The following is an 18,724-nucleotide window of genomic DNA, read 5'->3' on the forward strand; positions in this document are numbered from 1 at the left end:
CACTTAAAAGTTTAAAGTGCAGCTGCAGCTCCCAGTGTTCTATGTAGATCACCTCCACCTGGGGTGTAGCTAAGAGTGCTGGGAGCATTGCTCCCAACACGTAGCTTAGTCACACTGGCACTTTATAGCACTGTAACTTGCTATGCTGGGGGGAGGGGTGTTTTTCAGCACCCTTGGGCCAGAAAGTTACAGTGCTGTTAAATGCCAGTGCAGACTTAGCCTTTGTATGTGGTAACCGTGAATTAGAGTTTATAAGAAAAGAAGATTTCCCCATGTCAGGTGTCTGAAATCCTTTGCAGCCTTTCTCCCCCTGCCACTCTGCCCCTGCTTCTCATGGTATAAGGAGTACACTGTATTGAATTAAGACCAATAGTTTAAGTAGATGAAGACTGAGTGGAAGGAAATGATTGAGTACTTTGGCAGATTTTGTGGGAACGTAAGTATGGCATTTTTATTCACCTATTGGGGTATATATGTTGCTACTGTGATGACAAAAATTAAGCACTAACTACAAAAATGAGACTCCGATAGGCACTGTCCAAGTTTCTGTGAGTGCCCCAGATAATGTCCCAGCAATGGCACTTATATTACAGCTCCAAGTATGCACTCCAGGATGAGCTCTTCCTAAGTTCTGAAATAAGATCCCTGCTGCACCAGATTGGAAATTCTCTAGAGGCTACAGATGAAATAAAGAATAAGCCAGAGAAATGCCTCCTAATTCCTATTATCCATTCTAACTAGATCAATACTCACCAGACCATTTCCTGACAATTTCCCCCATAAACTAGTGCTGGGGAAGCTGAGCAATACAACCCACCTACCAACAGTAAAGGGACAGCTCTGGAATGAAACATTCACTGTGGGGAGGTTTGCCTGATGAGAAGGAATCTCTCCAAAATGTAGGACTTTCAGAATGAACTCCTAGTTTCTGGACAGAGGAAAGTAATGGGCCAGTTTTCCAACAGGGTTCACAAAAGCCATAGTTTGGAGTGGCAAAGCAGGTAAAACTCCCCTTTGAGAGATATCTCTCTAGTTACTGATTGTCTTGCCAAAAAAGACAAGTGTACTGCTACCATTAAATCCTCTGCTATCTTAGACTCTGTTTTCCCTGGGGTCCTCAGAACCAGTAATATGGCATGACTGCCACAACTGTGTCCTTATTAAAACCTTTCCTAAGCCATGAAATCTCAATTAATAAATCCTTCCTGCAGCTTAAAAACCTGAGCAATGCCTAGTGGTGTTGTGCTACTCAGTCAGATGGCCACAATGAAAAGCTTACGGCTGATCAGTTCCTCTTGTTTAGATAGACTAATATTCAAATTAATTTTAAACCCGATGTTGCCTTTTTGTATCACAGATGAACGAGACTGAGCAATGTGAAATCTCACTCTCATCTTGAAAAGCGCATTGAAAGAGCCAGTGACAGAAATGTTGCCATAGGCAACCCTTTTTGTAACAACTGCAGGGCCCTGCCAGCCAGTTAGGTCCAATACAAATGCTAATATTGGTTGTCTCCTACACCTCCTTGCATCTATACCTAATCTACTTGCTTGTCTGAGCAAAAGTATCTTCTACTTTTTTTCCCTCCTTCCTTGCAGGAAAATAATGGTCTGAGAAATCTTTAATGATGTGTCCCTTTAAATCCACTAAACTGCAATGAGAACATCTATGCTGCTGAAAGTTAGTATAGTTGTTAAAGCCTGGGGCAGATTGCTGGTGTTCTGCTAATAGACGAGCAAAAATCCTATACCTGCGGGTGTGTTTGGATTTACTACCATAAGACATTACAAAATCCTGGGCAGAAAAAAGAAAACAGCATAGAGTTGCTTCTCTCTTGGGCTATGTCTAGACTGCAAGCCTCTTTCGAAAGAGGCTCTTTCGAAAGATACTTTCGAAAGAGCCTCTTTTGAAAGAGAGCGTCTAGACTGCACGTTGAACTTTCGAAAAAGCGGCTTGCTTTTTCGAAAGAAAGCATCCAGTGAGTCTGGATGCTCTCTTTCGAAGAAGCCCTATTTACATTGAAGAACGCCTTCTTTCGAAAGAGGAACTTTCGAAAGAAGGCGTTCTGCCTCGTGAAATGAGGTTTACCGCCATCGAAAGAAAAGCCGCGTTCTTTCGATTTAATTTCGAAAGAACGCAGCTTGAGTCTGGACACAGGGGAAGTTTTTTCGGAAAAAGGCTACTTTTCCCGAAAAAACCCCTGAGTCTGGACACAGCCCAATATTGATCTTCCCAGACATCAGAGAGTTTATTTACACATTGTTATTTTTAAATGTAGGGTAAAGTTAGGACCGGAAAAGCAACTGTGTGCTATGTAAAAACAATATAATTAGGGCTTGTTTACACTGGCAAGATTTGTCACCAAAAAATTCTTTTTGGCAACAAAACCCAGAGAGCATTCACATTGAATTGAGACAAAAGTCATGGTGGAAAAAAAACAGTTTCAGCAACAAAAAACGTTTACCTCCGCGAGGGACTTTTGTCCCTCCTATTCCCTTTACTGTACTTTGAACTCTACTGCTCTGCAGTCAGGTTAACAGGTAAACAGAAATTCATCCCTTTCCCTACCTCCCCTGTAACCCAACAAACTTTAAAATCCATTTCTGGCTGGCTGGCTCAGCATGGAGTACTCCTTCTAGTACAAAGTCCTCTATTGGTATCCAAAATGCTGAAGCTGCCTAATTGTAGTATGGGGGCCTGCAGGCTGTGATGCTTGAGGCTCCCTCCCTTAAGGGGGGTGGAGCCAGTGCTGGTGCTCCAGTCATTGGGTGGTAGAGTGCCAAGGCTTGCCTCCCCCTCCCATTGAGGCACCAGTATGCAGGGAGGGGAGTGCCTCTAAGCCTTATGGTCTGGATCAATGTTAGCCACGAGCTGCATCTGGCCCATAGGTGCTGCCTGGCAAGCGGAGGATGTGGCTCTTTGAACAACAGTGCAGGGAAACTCTAACTCTATACAATATCTATATTCACTTTTAGGCTACACCCCAGTCACTTCCATCAGTGGGCGCATGGGGTGGGGAGGCAGTTGCCTTCAAGTGTATGGCTATGTGAAGCCACCTGCGCCCTGCCCTCCCCAATCTGTGCTAGGTAATATCCCCATCCTCTGTCCCCTCCTCCTGCCCAGAACAGGTTAGGTTCTCCAAAAAGTGAGGATCTGCTCTGTCTGCACCACTCACAGATCCCAGGGAAGACCGACAGCCCCTCCACACATTCTTCTAACACCACCCCTGAGTTCTCATTGCTAACTATCTCTAGGTGTTCAGACCTCCATTGCACTATAATATAGTGACAGCCTGCCTCAACAATGTATACCTTATAGTAATATTGGGTGAACCAGGAAGAACATTGCTGAACTATAAGATGCCAATGGTAGATTGCAGGTCTGCCAATTAGATGAAAAACATTTGTGAACTATACAGTTGATATATACCTCTTTAAGACCCATCGTGACCCCTCTAGAGTCAATTTTCAGGGCAGAATCACACTTCAAGTAGCTGGACTTATGCTCATTTTTATTATCTTTCCATATTCTGGGACATGTCTGCACATGAATATATCAACTTGCTTTCAATATTTATAGAATGTAACTGTTTTATGCACAGTATTGTAATAAAGCTCATACTCTTGAAACACTTGCTTCTTTGTTTAGCTCCTTGCACAGCCTGAATTCTATTAGTACAATTACAAAAAACTCACATTAGCAGGAAAGATGTTCTTGTTTATATATTTATGAAATTCTTTACTTATACAAGGTAATAAATATTTGTTTATGTTGTTCCCTTTTGGGAATGTGAAACAATTTCTCGTTTTCCAGGAATCCAAGCCCTCTTTCAAACACTTGGTTCAAAAGAAGATTCTGACAACTTTTTCATCTGGGCAAAGTAGTTACTGTTGCCCACCAGACTTCAATTAAAGGTTTGGGTTATAACTCACTTTTGAAGATAATATGAGGGAAGTAATGACCCTCTCACACAAAATCACCTTGTCTTAAAATCAAATGCAATCTGTTTTTATCAGCACATAATTATGCTACACAGCAGTCTAGGGCAGGTAGAGAAGAACACTTAATTAATTGAAACTGCTGGAAGGGTTTTAGGTAAGCAGAATGTAATTACCCACAATAGAATGTAACCTAAAAAACTGTGCTTACCTCTTTTTGAAAATGCCAGGGATTTTTAAAGACAAGTGATCAGGATCAGAGTTTTACATCTCATAAAAAGATGGCATATCCTGCAACAATGCACTCCCTAAAACCTTGAAAGAATATATTGAAAGGAAAGACTGACACTTACCTAGGTCTTGTTTACCAAAAGCACAGAATTTTGTAGTGATGGGGGACTTCAACTTCTCAGACATCTGTTGGGAAAATAACATAGCAGGGCACAAATTATCCAAAAAGTTCTTGGAATGTATTGAAGGCAATTTTTTATTTCAGAAGGTGAGGAAAACTCCTATGAGGAGGCTATTCTAGATTTGCTTTTGACAAATAGGAAAGAGCTGGCTAAGAATTTGAAAGAGAAAGGCAGCTTGAGTGAAAGTGATCATGAAATGATAAGAGCTCATGATTCTAAGGAATGGTAGGTGGGAGAACAGCAAAATAAAGACAATGAATTTCAAGAAGGTAGACTTTAGAAAACTCCGAGAGCTGGTAAGTAAGACCCCATGGGAAGTAAGTCTAATGGGAAAACCAGTTCAATAGATTTGGCAGTTTTTCAAAGAGGCATCACAACAAGCACAAAGGGCAAACTATCCCACTGCATAAGAAAGATAGGAAATATGACAAGAGACCACCCTGGTTTAACCAGGAGATCTTAACTGACCTGAAAATCAAAAAGGAGTCCTATAAAAAGTAGAAAGTTGGTCAAATTACAAAGGATGAAAATAAGCAAATAACACAAGTATATAGGGGCAAAATTTAAAAGGTCAAGGCACAAAAGAGATCAAACCAACTAAAATCATAAATGATAACAAGAAATTATGCTACAAAAACATTAGAAACAAGAGGAAGATCAAGGACAAGGTAGAACTGTTGCTCATTTGGGAGGAATAAAAATATGGAAATGGCAGAGGTGTCTAATAACCTTGTTTCAGTTTTTACCTAGAAGTTTGATGGCGATTGGAGGACTAACGTAGTGAATGCCAGTGAAAATGAAATAAGGTTCAAAGCTAAAATAGGGAAAGAACACTATAAAAATTACCTAGACAAGTTAAATGTCTCGAAATCACCAGGGCCTGATGAAATTCATCCTAGACTACTAAAAGAGCTGAATGAGTAGATACCTAAGTCATTATCTATTATTTTTGAAAAGTCATGGAATATGGTAGAGATTCCTGTAGACTAGAAAAGGGCAAATCTAGACAAAGGGATATAAAGACAACTCAGGGAAATACAGAGCAGTCGGTTTAACATCTATGCCCAGAAAGCAAATAATTAAAGAATCCACTTGCAAACATCTAGAAGATATCTTAAGAGGGGTAGCTGACTTTAGTCTGTAACTGGAAAAACTTAAAAAACAATGAATAGTCTAGTAGCACCTTGTAGACTGTATCATGAGCTTTCATAAGCAAAAACCACTTCTTCAGATGACTGGAGTATTAAAAGGCCAGATCCAAGAATAAATAAGGAAGGAGGGAGGGGAAGAGGCGGAAAAAAGGCAAAAAAAAAATAGTGAATAGATTGTTCAATTTACAAGAGGCTGATAAGAACAATTAGTACCTCCATTAGTTGGTTTGTTGGTTATTAGGATGTAGAAGGTAGTGTGCAAGTCAGCTAATATCTCTGTTCTTTCCAATCTAATAAGAATTAAACTTGTAAATGACATTAAGCTCCAACCCTTCCCTGTGAATTTGGCTTGTGGAGTTGGCCGGAAACAACATGGTGACTTGGAGATCCATTAATGAGTGTCCAGGTAAATTAAAGTGTCCTCCAAAGGTTTCTGTGTTTTGACTTTTTGGATATCTGATTTGTGTCCATTAATTCTTTCCTGTAGAGACTGTCCAGGTTAGCCAATATATATGGCAGTGGGGCATTACTGGCATTTGATGGCATAGGTCACATTAGTAGATGTGCAGTTAAATGAGCCTCTGATGTGGTGGCTGAATTTGTTGGGTCCAGTGATGAAATTGCTTGTGTAGATGTGTAGGCAGAGTTGGCACCAGGCCTGATTGCCAGAGTGGATTCCTGGATGATTATGATGGAGGTGTGTTGCGTGGTTACTGGAAAGAATTTGTCTGATATTAGGGGGTTGTCTTTAGGCAAGGATTGGCCTTCCCCCAAGGCCTGTGAGAATGAGGGGTCATTTTCCAGGATAGGCTGGAGATTGTTGATAATGCATTGGAGGGATTTAAGTTGTGGGGTGTGAATGATGACAAGTGGAATTCTGTTGTTTTCTCTTTTTGGCTTGTCCTGAAGTAATTCATGTCTGGGTACTCTTTTGGCTTTTTCAGTCTTTTTTTTTTCACTCCTCCCGGTGGGTATTTCAGTTTTAAGAATGCTGTATATAGATCCTGTAGGTGTTTGTCTCTGTTTGTGGGATTGGAGCAAATCCGGTTGTATCTATATACAATAGATTGAGGAAATGTGTCTGAGATGGAAGCTAGAGGCATGAAGGTAAGTGTAGTGGTTGGTAGGTTTCTGGTAGGGTGGTAGAAATTTGTCCTTCATTTAATTGTACTATAGTGTCAAGGAAGTGGATCTCTCGTGTCGATTGATCTAGGCTGAGGTTGAGGGTGGGGTGGAAGTTGTTGAAATCCCTGTGAAATTCTTCAAGGGTCTTTTTCCTAAGGATCCATATGATGAAGATGTCATCAATGTAGTGTAAGCAGAGTAAGGGAGCTAGGGGGCGAGAGCTGAGGAAACGTTGTTCAAGGTCAGCCATAAAGATGTTGGTATATTGTGGGACCATGCAAGAGCCCATGGCTGTGCCTCTGACTTGAAGATACAAATTGTTTCAGGCCAATTCCACAAGCCAAATACAAAGGTAAGGGTTGGAATTTAACTTCATTTACAAGTTTAATTCTTATCAGATTGGAATGAACAGAGATATAGGCTGACTCACACACTACCTTCTACATCTTAATGACTTAACCAACCAACCAACCAACCAACTAATGGAAGAACTAGTTGTTCTTATCAGCCTCTTGTAAATTGAACAATCTATTCACTTTCTTTTTTCTCCCCTCACCCCACTTCCCTTATTTATTCTTGGATCTGGCCTTTTAATACTTCAGTCATCTGAAGAAGTGGGTTTTGCCTACGAAAGCTCATGATACCATCTACATGTTTTGTTAGTCTTTAAGGTGCTACTAGACTATTCATTGTTTTTTATCTAAGATAATAAGGTGATAATTAACAGGCAGCATAGATTTGTCAAGAACAAATCATGTCAAACAATCCTGATAGCTTTCTTTGACAGGGTAACAAGCCCTGTGGATTGTAAGGAAGTGGTAGAAATGGTATATCTTGACTGTAGTAAAACTTTTGATACTATCTTGCATGGCCTTCTCACAATCTAGGGAAATGCAAACTTGTGTGTAAAACTGGTTGGAAAATCATTCCCAGAGAGTATTTATCAATGGTTCATAGTCACTCTGTAAAAGCATAATGATAGGATCTTACAGGGATCAGTTCTGGCTTCAGTTCTGTTCCATATTTTCAATCAATGATTTAGGCCAGGTCTACACTCATAGGAAAAGTCCAAGTAAGATATGCAACTCCAGCTATGTTTGTTACATAGCTTGAGTCGACATACCCTGTTTCATGTTTCCCTGCTGTCCCCACAGTGGGAGGCTGATAGGACCAAATGTTCCTGGTGGCTTCCCTTACTCCTTGCACAAGCAGGTGTACCAGCAGCTTCCAGATCTTCAAACTCTGGAAGATCAATCACGGAAGCGTCAATCTTCTGTCTAGTAAAGACATGGCCTTCGATAATGAGACATAGAGTGCACTTACTTATAAAATTTGTGGATGATAACAAGATGGGAGGAGTTGCAAGTGTTTTGGAGGATGAGATTGTAATTTAAAATTATCTGGACAAACTGGAGATCTGGTCTGAAGTAAATGGGAATAATTCAATAAGGACAAATGCTAAGTACTCCCATTTCCAAAGGAACAATCAATTGAACACATACACAATGGGAAATGACTACCTACGAAGGAACATTGTGGAAATGGATCTGGGGCTTATTATAGTGAACTACAAGTTAAATATGAATCAACAGCCTAACAGTATTACAAAAAAAGTAAATGTCATTCTGGACTTATTAGACGTACATGAGCAGTAATTCTTCTGCTCTAGTCTGTGCTGATTAGGCTCAACTGGAGTACTATATCCAGTTCTGGATATCACATTTCAGAAAAGATCTGTGCAAACTGAAGTAAACCCAGAGAAGAGCAACAAAAATTATTGAAGGTCTAGAAAACATGATAAGATTGAAAAAACTGGGTTTGTTTAATCTGGAAAAAAGAAGATTGAGGGGCACATGATAATCATTTTCAAGTACCTAAAAGGTTGTTACAAGGAGGAGGGAGAAAAGTTGCTCTCCTTAACCTCTGATGATAGGACAAGAAGCAATGGGCTTAAATTGTGACAAAGGAGGTTTAGTTTGGATATTAGGAAAAAGTTCCTAATTGTCTGGGTAGTTAAGCACTGGAATAGATTGCTTAGCAAGTTTGTGGAGATTTTAAAGAGCAGGTTAGACAAACACCTTGCAAGAGTTGTCTACATAACACTTAGTCTTACTATGAGTGCAGTCACTGGAATTGATGACCTCTCTTGCTAAGACTATGTGTATGCTACAAAATTTAATTGACACAAATAATGCCAATGATCATAAACCACGATAACTACATTGTGCATGTTCACACAATGCTTCTATTTGTGATGTGCATCCACAGTTGATGTTCTATCAACAGTGAGAGAAGTGTGCTGTTGGCAGCTATCAAAAGCAGGGTGGTCACCCTCCTCCAGGTGAGAAAAGGGTTAAACCCAACCTTGGCAGAGGGCTAGGACCAGGGAGCAATCAGCTGAGGCAGGTAGCAGCCAAGGGCACAGATGGGGCAATACAAATAGGGGCTGCTAAGCTGCGACTCACACCCTTACTCCAGTTGTGGAGCAGGAAGGACGTCGCTGCTTGACTAGGCTAGAGAGGGTAGCTGAGACAGAGCAGTGCTGGGGGAGGGCAAGCGGAGCTGGGAAGCTCTGGCCTGATCTAGCTCCCAGGCTGCAGGCTTGATACAGGGGGCTGAGGGATACTAAGGGTACAGGGAGACAGCTAAGGCAGAAGGCAGCAGGTCCACACCCTCTTGCCTATGATGAGTGGCCATGTCAGGCTGCATTTTGCCCCTGAGACAGGGGCTAGACAACATGTAGCAGTGAGTCACTAAGGTAAGGTGGATATAGGGGATTGGGGTTACCTAGAAGGGGAGGACCGCAGAGTGCAGGAGTGCTGTTGTGGGACAGTACTAAAAGGAAAGGTGCCCCATGGGTCAGGAGGACACAGGACCTGAAGTAGTGCAGAAGAAGACAAGTAACCGAGGGTGAGGCACTGGCTAACAGGGGGCACTCCAGGGCTGGAAGAGCCAATTCCTGGACAGACCATGAGGAGGTACCGTGCCAGTGAGTCTCTACCTATTACACTATCCCATTGTGCAATTTGCCATCTCCTGCAGATAGGAGTTGTGGAAGGGCAGAGTGGATCAGATTTCATCATGGCTCTGGGCTCAACATCCATCATTCTGTCTCATCATTCCACAGAGTCATAGAAGATTAGGGTTGGAAGAGGCCTCAGAAGGTCATCTAGTCCAACCAACTGCTCAAAGCAGGACCAACCCCAAATAAATCCATGGGCTTCCAGCTACATTTTGTGCCATTTTTCAATAGCCCCTGGTTACTGTGTACTCACCATCTTTGTCTGAAAGTGAGCGTTGTAGTTATTGTAATGAACACAACCCAGCTGATCATGCAGTATTAATGAGATTCAAATCTAAACAGGAATCTGAATGCTTGCCCAGCTCTGTGTCGTGGGAAGAAACAATATCAGGTAACTTTGGGCATTCATGGAGCAGCCATACACAGTGGACTAGTGCTTCTTGGCTCAGGAAAGAAGCATGGAGTAGTGGGATGGTATCATTATGCAGGTCTGGGATTATGAGCAGTGACTGGAGAACTCTCAGGTGCTCAATGCCACCTTCATGGAAAGGTGCAGGGGAGGGCTCGCCTGAGCACTGAGACACAAGGATACAAAAATGAGAACTGTCCTCTCAATGGAGAAGTGTGTGACAATCGCTGTGTGGAAACTGGTAACTCCAAACTGCTACCAGTCAGTCATGAATCAGTTTGGAATTGTGAAGACCACTTTGAGAGTTGCATTCACATAAGCGCATAGGGCCATTAATCACATCCTGCTACAAAGGACTGTGACTCTTGGAAATGTGTGTAAAATAATGGATAGCTCTTCAGCACTGGGAAACCATAACTGAAGCAGGGTGATAAATGGCATGCCCCTCCCAATTTTGTCCCCAGACCACCTTGCAATGGAGTTCATCAATAGGAAGAAGTATTTCTCTGTTGCAGGAGCTTGTGGATCACCAAGCACCAGCACAAGAAGCAATAAACAGAAACATGATTGTTCAGGAATTTACACCTTCAAATTACAAGAGTTAAATACCCCTATTTCTCACTGTCCCTTAGCAAGCACATGACTTTTCAAATGTACTACATATGCCAATTTTGCAATTCAAGATAGTACAAAGGGTCTAGGTCAGAGGTGAAAGAGGTTCGGGGAGGTAGACCAGTAAGAAGTGACCACCAGTACTGGCTCATACACAACCAACATTAAAGCACTGCTGTGGCAACTCTGCCAGACCCTACCAACAGAGCCACCATTAGGGGAGAAGGGGCAGGTACCCCAGGGCCTAGCCATTTAAAAGAGCCCAGCAGGCTCCCATCCAATGGTATCATGGCAGCAGCTGGCACCTCAGGCCCTTTAAATCACTGCCAGAGCCTCAGCTGGCTTGAACAATGCAATATGAATGCCCTCTCAATGGATGAGAGGGTGACAATCACTATGTGGAAGCTGGCTCGGAGCCATGCCCGTGTGCTAGGAAGATTTTTAAATTACTTTCACCCATTGTCTGGGTGGCTTTTTATGAGGATCACTGCTAGTGACTAGGGATAATGTGGTAAATTCTGCCACTATTTTCCACAAGTAGCTATCATCTTATTCCTGATGGTAAACAAGGATGCCTCTCCTGCAGGCATGCGGCTTCAGATTGGGTCCTTCTAACTTTGCTGCAGAAAGCTCTATAACTCTTGTTGAGGTGGTTTTACAATATTCTGTCAGCAAAACAAGAGAGTTTTCTCAGCAGGAGGAGTGTTGTAGTATATACACCACAGCTGGTTTGTTCATGCAAGCTGACTTTTGTCAAACACACACAATAGTATAAGACAAGGCCTAATACACAAGGACCAGCAGGGATGTAACACTGCATATGTTTACTGAAGTATTTTAAGGACAACTGTCTAAATAGGCTATAGGTTTCATAGCTACCAGGGTGTTTTTGAACATTCTAGTGACTAGAAAACATTAAAGGCAATCTTTGAAATTCTGCTTACTACCCACTAGGTTCAATAATTCTATTTAAGACAAATAACATTATTAATGTCGCAATTATTGTCACAAAAACTATCTAAAACTTGTGCACCTGAAGCTATTGGACTACAGTATTAGGACTGGGTATGCAAATGCTGAATAACTTGCAACACAAAAACAGACACCTATAAGGGCAGGGACCTGTATATTTGCATGCAAAGTTGAACACATAAGAGGTTTAGCCTACATCTCTGTCTATGAGGTGGTCAAATATTCCCTCAGCATTTCAGGAAAATGACAAAAACCTTGGCGCATAACTTCCCTTTTGTTGACTTACCATAAGCCAGTTTTCTATATATGTGACATAACTTACTTTAAAAAAATATAGCATCCAGAATATATTTAATTTTGCATATCAGCAAGACTGCTGTTGCTTAATTATATTATTATTACTATTTTAAATGTTTGATGTATTGGTACTTTTGCAATCTAATTGATAATTTCTATTATATCCTTAAGTGCAGCAAAGTCTCTCAGCTTTCAAATATTTCAAAATAGTTTTAGATGTAATTTTCTTTAGCAGTAGCTAAATTCTACTGAGCTATATCTGTCTACGAGAAGACCCACAGGAATGTTGCTGGTGAAGGATTTTTGTTGCTGCTGAGCTGTTAAATAATTAGAAAGTAAAAGCCAAGATGAAATTTTCTTCAGTTCAGTCAGCCATTATAATCCTCCAGTTATATCTAGAAAGATGTCACATGTTGATTAACCAGAACTGTTTAGAATTCAATTTTGATGAGGTAGAATTTGGGGATAGCTAAAAAAAGTAATTGGATTTTTGTATCCCTCTCCCCCATACTCCTCCCCCCAACACACACACATTCATTTAGCAAAAGGGAAAAAGCTAAAGTCTGCTAATGTGAAAAATGTTACATATGCCTCTTAGAATTAACAAGAGCCCTCACCAGCAATTTATTTGAATGACAAAATAATAATATAGTCAGCCTGTCAACAGCAATAACAGCAAAACAAAAGCTATTTAACATCTTATATAGGTCACGTTACACTTGCACATTATATGTTCAATCAAGTTAATTTCCTTTCTCCCCACTCCTCACCATACCTGAGATTGAGGGAGATGGAACCTTCATTTCTGATAAAGCTACAGAATTTCCTTAATCAGTAAAAGCCAAGTGGATGGTCAAAGCAATTTAGAGAATGTTACAGAACATAGTTTCTGTATCAGATATTCCTGGGAGCTAAGAAATGTATATGTTAATATGAGGAGCACATACTGAACAGCAGTGGAGTTAGTTTTATTTAATATAACACATAACAACAATATTAACTGTTATACACAATTGTGAGGGCTAGATGCCTTGCTCCAGGATCTGTATATCAGTTTTCTTTTGTCCTGGACAGGACACATTGAAATGCTTATAACAACACTTCCAAATGATACTAAAAAATGTCCACTATTTTCTTTCCTAATTCTTGCAAAAATGCTTCTTGAGAAAGAGGGGCACAAAATGAATTAAAGCTATAAATAAAGAGTCGCAATATACAAATTAAGTAACAATGAAACAAAAGGAGCTGCATTGTTGCATAGATATATTTCTTAGGAAAGTCAATGTCAAAACCCACTGACTTGAATGGGAGAGACTCAAGCTCACAATTTTGAGACTTCAGTGGGAGTTCAGTAAGGAGGAAAATGATACTGGTATTTCAGTTGACAGAACAGAAATTTAGGCTATATCTACACTACACAGCTTTTAGCAAGCAGGCTGTGTTGACAGAGCCCTGCCACTAGAAGTCAGTGCATGTGAATGCTATTTGTCAGCACTTTCTTGCTAACAAAATACTTCTAGTCCCCGTATGTGCTCCTGCGAACAAAGTGGTGTTTACACTTTCACTTGACAAAACCTATGAATGACAAAAACATTGTTGATCAGTTGAAAGTGTAGTTAAAGCCTTTGACTGAGGCTATGTCTACACTGAAAACGCTACAGCAGCACCACTGTAGTACTTAGGTGTAGACATTTACAATACCAATGTGAGAGGTCCTCCCATCCCAACAGGTAATCTACCTTCTTAACTATATCTTTCAAAGGTGTGGATTTTTCACACTCGAGATGTGTAGTTATGCAGATGTAACTTTACAATGTAGAGCTGGGCTACTCAACTTTGGAAGCCCCGGGGGATACAATCATAGAAATACAGAATATTAGGACTGGAAGGGACCTCGAGAGGTCATCGAGTCCAGTCCCCTACCCCATGGCAGGACCAAATACTGTCTAGACCATCCCTGATAGACATTTATCTAACCTACTCCAGTATTTCCAGAGATGGAGATTCCACAACCTCCCTGGGCAATTTATTCCAGTGTTTGACTACCCTGACAGTTAGGAACTTTTTCCTAATGTCCTACCTAAACCTCCCTTGCTTCAGTTTAAGCCCATTGCTTCTTGTTCTATCCTCAGAGGCCAAGATGAACACATTTTCTCCCTCCTCCTTATGACACCCTTTTAGATACCTGAAAACGGCAATCATGTCCCCCCTCAGTCTTCTCTTTTCTAAACTAAACAAACCCAGTTCTTTCAGCCTTCCCTCATAGGTCACGTTCTCTAGACCTTTAATCATTCTTGTTGATCTTCTCTGGACCCTTTCCAATTTCTCCACATCTTTCTTGAAATGCAGTGCCCAGAATTTATGCTACAATGATACTCACAGCACATGCTGAGAGCCACAATTTCAGTGTGGTTGCATATACATGCAAATATATATGCAAATATATACAAATAGCTTCTTTCACACTAACGGGCATGAATACAAAGATTAAGGAAAGACTACATAACACACAGGCCCCATTTAAGTCAGTTCTGCTGATATTAATAAAATTCAATATTTACCTGATTATATTGAATACTTTTTTGTTTTGGCTCCCACCCATGTGCCATGTATTGAGACCCTTGTAAACCCAAACCACTCAGTGGGCCACAAACAAACGGGCCATGGGCTGCATTTTGAGTAGCACTGGTGTAGAGCAAACCTGAAGTAAAAGAATAGAAAGGAAAGATCCCTGGATAATTTTACAGACCTACTATCAAGGTAAAAAGGCAGAGCAAGGACATTATTTTCATGTAAGGAGACATGCAGTGGCCACAGGCTACCCAGAAATAAAAGTGGGAATTCCAATAAAGGAGCATTTTCAGAGAGGTGGTACATGACTATTCCTTGCACAGTATGCTAAGCAACAAAAGGTTATCCTGTAGCAAACAAATGGAATGAACCAAGATGAATAAATAAGGTGGGGAGTTGGAAAATGCTTAGACTCTAGATTTGATCATACTGGTTGGAGTGCTGGCAGGGAAGGCAACCAGCATTATGGAAAAGCAGACCTTGAAGGAGAGTCATTAGCTTAAATAAATATATTTAGATTTCAGTAATACAGGGCAATCAAAAAAAGAATGTATCAGATACTGCTGGATAGGTAGATATGGGCTCCCAGTGCAAGTAGGCCACAACTCTGCCACTGCTCATCAATGGAGCTGTGTCTCCCTCCTGCTCCATCTGTACAGCAGCATTGCTGCAGGAGAAGAGGATGGGGGGAGGGTGGTACTGCAGCTGGAGGAGCTGCTGGTTTTCTGTTCCTTTCCCCGACACTTCTCCCATCAGGAAAAGGAGCAGAGCCCTTATCCCTGCTGCTCACCCCAGCCTTGTCCTCTGGTGGTGCTGCTTGTGAAACAAACAGAGACGGAGGAGATGCAGCTCCGTGGAAGTGGAGGGGGCAGGACTGGAAGAAGTTCTGCTCCTTTCCCCACTGAGGGGGGCAATGAGGAGAGGAGCAGAGAGCTAACAGCTCCTCTAGCAGTTATACCATCTCCAGCCACCCCCACCTCCCGTGTAACAAGGATGGGATATGGTAAGGGGAGGGAAACAGCATGAGGGCCCTGGGCTGACTCAGTCATATGGAGAGTCGCATAGAGTGGTCAAATGCCCCCCCCCCTTGGCTAGTGCCCACCCCCTTCCCATTACTGGTAAGAAACTCATTTTACTTGCACCACTGATGTGAGCTTGCACCACATCACGCTCATGGGAAAATCTGTAGCAAGACCATGCAATAATTATTCCATACAATTATTATTAGTGTATATTGTTTGTGGTTCCAGATTTGGTCAAATGGATTTTTAAAGAATTTACAGGTTTGGGGATTTTTCCTCTCAGTGTCAATACAGGGCAAAGCTAATGTTATTTGGGTACCTAAACTGTGAAGTCCTGATAACAAATACGTTTGAGTTGCATATTGTTTTTATTTTAACTCAGTTCTGGGATTAAGATAATTACAGCATTCCTGTAATTTTAACTCCCCAGATTACTAACACATACTCAACCTTAACTCAGTGGTAACAGTAGTTTTCCAAAAAGGAAATCCCCAGACTTTTTTATTACTAAATTTGTATACACCAATATTAAACAAAAATCCAAGTTCAATATTTCTACAGATCTTCAGATAACTAGTGTCAAACTAAGCTATTTTTAAAACTAACTTTTAGGGACAGAAGTTTCAAAGGAGTAGCCATGTTAGTCTGTAACTGGAAAAACTTAAACACCAAATAGTCTTGCAGCTCCTTAGAGATTCTGATGTTTATTTTAAAACTGGATCCCCTTAAACTCCATTCACCAGAAGAAGTAGGTTGTGCCCCTGAAAGCTCATAATATCATCTACATTTTTTGTTAGTCTCTAAGGGTATGTCTACACTACCACCCTAGTTCGAACTCGGGCGGTTAATGTAGGCAACCGGAGTTGCAAATGAAGCCTAGGATTTGAATTTCCCGGGCTTCATTTGCATATTGCCGGGTGCCGCCATTTTTAAATGTCCGCTAGTTCGGACTCCGTGCCCGCGGCTACACGCGGCACGAACTAGGTAGTTCGGATTAGTCTTCCTATTCCGAACTACCGGTACACCTCATTCCACGAGGAGTAATGGTAGTTCGGAATAGGAACCCTAATCCGAACTACCTAGTTCGTGTCGCGTGTAGCCGCGGGCATGGAGTCCGAACTAGCGGACATTTAAAAATGGCGGCGCCCGGCAATATGCAAATGAAGCCTGGGAAATTCAAATCCCGGGCTTCACTTGCAACTCCGGTTGTCTACATTAACTACCCTAGTTTGAACTAGGGTGGTAATGTCGACATACCCTAAGATGCTTTAAGACTATTCATTTTTAGGGACAGGTTTACTAGTGCTTGGTTGCTTTAAATTCCTATGTGTAAATGACCACCCTTCTATATCATTTATTTTCAAAAACCGCCATTGTTCCATGTGTACTTAAGATTTGCTCCCTACCAATTTTGGTGCAGATATATAAAGCCCAAGCATTTAACATGTATGTATAATCTATGTATGATCGTAATAGTTAGGGTACGTCTACACTAGCTCAGTAGTTTGAGCTAGGTAGGGTAATGAAGGCAAGCGGAGTTGCAAATGAAGCCCGGGATTTAAATATCCTGGGCTTCATTTGCATGTTCCCGGGCGCCGCCATTTTTAAATCCCCCTTAGTCCGAACTCCTTGCCCGCAGCATGGAGTAAGTAGTTCGAATTAAAGATCCTAATTCGAACTACCATTACTTCTCGTTATTCCACGAGTTCAGACTAAAGGGGGATTTAAAAATGGCAGCGCCCAGGAACATGCAAATGAAGCCTGGGATATTTAAATCCCAGGCTTCATTTGCAACTCCGCTTGCCCTCATTATGCTACCTAGCTCGAACTACTGAGCTAGTCTGGATATACCCTAAGATACAATAGTTACTAATAATTTAGCTTAGCCACAATTTAATTTATTCAAATATAGGCAATGTATAAGATTGTAATGAGTTTTAATTATACTAGAACTTTGAACTGTCTACGTATGAGACAAAAACCCAGCCTGTCACTGTGCAAAGTTTCTTAAGAAACTCATTTTTAAAAGAAATTTTAATTCAAATTAATTGAACAATTTACTTTGAATTTTTGAGAAAAATGCATTCTGTACTAAAAGGGGGTACATTTTTCAAGTTAGGAGACAGTATGTTCTTCATATATAACAAAGTGGCTGAATCTCTAACTGAAAAAAAAAAACTCAGCCCAACCTTACCTCAGGAGCTACAACCACCTTCTGCTATTAGAAGTTGTACCATCAAGGGCTGAGCTTCCCAGACACCAGCTGGAACTAAGACACAGAAGAAAGCAGGATTCTTGAAAGCACCATAAGTGTCACCATAATGAACAGGAAGAAAACACCATCACTAAGTTTTACTACATTTCTAACAAGGCATTTCATTGAAGCAATTGTGTATAGTATTTTGTTTGTTGCTTAAGCTCTCTGAGCAGTAGTTTAAGTGATAGATGAATGCTATTTTCCTTGTTTGAGGTCTCACGAGGTCTTATGAATAATTCTCTAGATTTTGTTGCTGCTGTTGTTCCTGTGCCCTAATGCTCTTGGTTATCATTTAAACAGATTTAAAGTAGGCATGTTGTCTTGATTGCAGTCAGTATACTCATGTCTGACATGTTATTCCTGCAGTTGTAACCTGAGAAGTGATTTCAAGTAAACTGAAGATGGTAATATGGAAATCTCAAGAGCAATGGTTTAAGAATAAGACTGTTAAACCAATCTCATTCCTAGGAAATAAAATTGAATTTTATATTACAAGAGCAAATGTAGCCTTTGACATACATACTGAAGTTCTGCTTTCCAATCGATACACTGCCCAAGCCTAAAACTAAGCAATACATGGAGGAGCTCTAGGACACTGAATGAAAATTAAATACAAAATGGAAAAGGGGGGGGCTGTTTTGTTTTTACTCAATTTAATTTCCCATGAGTTAAACTTTTTAAACAAACCAGGACAGCCCAATGGCTAGGGAGCTAGCCTGGGGCTGGTGAGATCCAAGAGAAATTCCATGTTCTGAAACAGACTTCCTGTGTGAAAGCAGCGAGTGGCACCTTAGAGACAAAAAAAATATATAGGATCATGAGATTTTTTTGGTAAAACTCATTTCATCAGATGAGTTGGAGTGGAAATAACATTAACCAAGATTATAGATATATGACCATATAAACAGAAAAAAAAGCACTTGTCAATTGTAGTA

The 18,724-nt window shown here is 40.9% G+C and overlaps 1 long non-coding RNA gene across 1 annotated transcript in view; it reads right to left on the minus strand.

Moving 5' to 3' along the window:
• Window positions 1-18,724, minus strand: part of LOC142827687 (uncharacterized) — a 158,538-nt gene that overhangs the window by 46,051 nt on the left and 93,763 nt on the right. Inside the window, exon 2 of the long non-coding RNA XR_012902398.1 lies at window positions 4,292-4,355. This is a non-coding gene — a long non-coding RNA (uncharacterized LOC142827687). The remainder of the gene's footprint in view (window positions 1-4,291; window positions 4,356-18,724) is intronic.

This window comes from Pelodiscus sinensis, chromosome 3, assembly GCF_049634645.1.
Source record: "Pelodiscus sinensis isolate JC-2024 chromosome 3, ASM4963464v1, whole genome shotgun sequence".
NCBI classification, from domain to species: Eukaryota; Metazoa; Chordata; order Testudines; family Trionychidae; genus Pelodiscus; species Pelodiscus sinensis.